The sequence below is a fragment of the Callithrix jacchus genome, chromosome X, assembly GCF_049354715.1.
Source record: "Callithrix jacchus isolate 240 chromosome X, calJac240_pri, whole genome shotgun sequence".
Classification (NCBI taxonomy): Eukaryota; Metazoa; Chordata; class Mammalia; order Primates; family Cebidae; genus Callithrix; species Callithrix jacchus.
In genome coordinates this window covers 28,338,389-28,340,962 of record NC_133524.1, presented here as the reverse complement: position 1 = coordinate 28,340,962, position 2,574 = coordinate 28,338,389, and positions in this window count along the sequence as shown.

Here is a 2,574-nt window from a genome sequence, read left to right as displayed (position 1 = left end):
ATATGTGTCTTGAAAAGGTCTTGAAAAGATATTTGCACACCTATACTTATATCAGCACTATTTATAATAGCCAAGAGGTGGAAGCAACCCAGTGTCCACTGAGAAATGAATGAATAAACAATATGTGATATGTATATATACATACACACACAATGGAATATTACTTAGCTTTAAGAAGGAAATAAATTCTGACATATGCTACAACGCAGATGAACCTTGAGGACATTATACTGACTGAAATAAACCACTCACAAAAAGACAAATTCTGTATGATTTCACTTATATGGTATACCTAGAGTAATCAAATTCATAGAAACATACAGCAGAATGGTGTTTGGTTTGCAGAGGGCAAGAAGGAAGGGAAATGGAGAGTTTTCCAATGGGTACAGAGTTTTAGATTTGCAAGATGAAAACGTCCTGGAGATTGCTTGCTCAATGATGTGAATATATTTAACACTACTCAGCTAAAACACTTAGGAATGGTTAAGAAGGTACATTTTATTTTATGTGTTTTTCATCATAAAAAAAAAAAAAACTATAGTGTAACACCACAACCAGGGTCTTAGGAAACCAACATTGTTACAATCCACAGTTTTACTTGTATTTTCGAGGGAAGGTGTGGGAGTGTACTTAATTATATATAATTCTGTTGGGTGTAAGTTCCTGCATTTACTAAGAATCAAGATACAGAATAAAATAATCATCATAGATATCCCTTGTTTTACCTTTTCATAAGCACACCCACTTCCCTCCCAAAGAAGCTTCCCTCAGTCCCACCACCTTATCTCATTCCCAAGGAAATCACTAATTTATACCCTACTCCTGAAATGTGGTCTTTTCAAAAGTTTAAAAATGGAAACTTACAGAAAATAACCTTTTGTCATTGGCTTTTTTCATGCAACGTAATTCTTTAGATATGTATCCAAGTTGTATGCATCAATATATTGTTCCTTTTCATAAATTGTAACTTTCAAGCCTTTCAAGTAAGAATGAAAAAAATTGCAGTCACCTTAACAGAAAGTTTTTCAGTTTCTTAAGATGTTAGTCATTGACTTAGCAATTACAAAACTAGATTTCTACAGAAGAAATGTGAAATATAGATCCACCTAAGACTTGTAAGTTAAGGAATGTAGGATCATTATGCACAATAAGTAAAGAGTAGGAAGATGGGATGTCTTTCAAATTCTGAATGGTTAATCGAAAGGTGGTTTTTAGACAGAAAGGGATATTGAGAAGAAACATTTTGATACATGCTGCAAGGCTGATGGTCCTCAAACATATGCAAGTGAAAGAAGCCAGACAAAAAGAACCACACATGACATGAATTCCCTCTATAAGAATTTTCAAGAAAAGGCAAATCAATAGAGTTAGAAAGTAGATTAGTGATTGCCCAGAGTTAGAGGTAAGAAGGAAATGTGGCAGTGAACAGGAACAAGATTTCTGATGCAATCATATAATTTCTACAAGTTAAATTCTAGGTTTCACAGCTTGCTGTATTTACCAAAAAATCATGAAATTATGCATTCAATATGAGCAAACATTATGCAAATCATCCCATTAAAGTTTTTTTTTTTTAATGTAAAGATACATGTGCCCTTTATTTAGATTCACAAATTAACATTTTCTGGGATTGGCTTTGTGTGTCTCTATGTCTCCTTTCCTCTTCACATACACACTCATTTTCTCTCCCTTACACACACGTACATATACATGCACACACTCACATTTTGGGGAGCACTGAACTGTTTGAAAGCAAATTGCAGACATCAAGATTATACAAAAATACTTAAGGGAGTTTTCCCATTAAAGTTTTTTAAAACATCAATTGCATTTCTATACAACAATGTATACTCTGAAACTGAAATTGAGAAAAAATTACCATTGTCAGTAGCATGAGAAAGAATAATTGACTTAAAATTAATATCAAATGAGAAAATTTGTACATTGAAAACTACAAAATATTACTGAAAGTAACAAAAGATGATATAAGTAAATAAAGTATCTTTCCAGATTCATGGATTCATGACACGGCATACATATCAATACTCCCAACTAGACGTACAAATTCAAGGTCATCATTTTCAGAAAAGCAGTTATACAAGTGACCAAGTCACAGGAAAATATGTACAAGAAATGCAAATTTAAAAGACAATGTTAACCACTTTCACACAGAAAAATTGAAATAATAAAATCCACAGGAAATAAGTGTGGTCGAAGACATGGAGTGAATATCATCCTCACAAAGTAGTGATGGGGAAGAAAATTATGCAAACGATTTGACAATTTCCAATAATGCTAACCAAAGTTGTCTTATAGGAAACAGCAAAAGCACAACTAATAATATACACAAAAGAAATGAAAACAATTCACATGATAACATGTACACAAAGATCACAGCAGCATTATTCATGATATCTAAAAAGAGAAACCACTCCATGTCCTTCAACTGGGGATCAGACAAAAAAATGTATATTTATAAAGTGCAATACAATACCATGTAATACAAATGCATGTTAATGGATTAGAAAATTCAATATCATGAAAATGCCAACAGATTTAGGTAGATCTACAGAT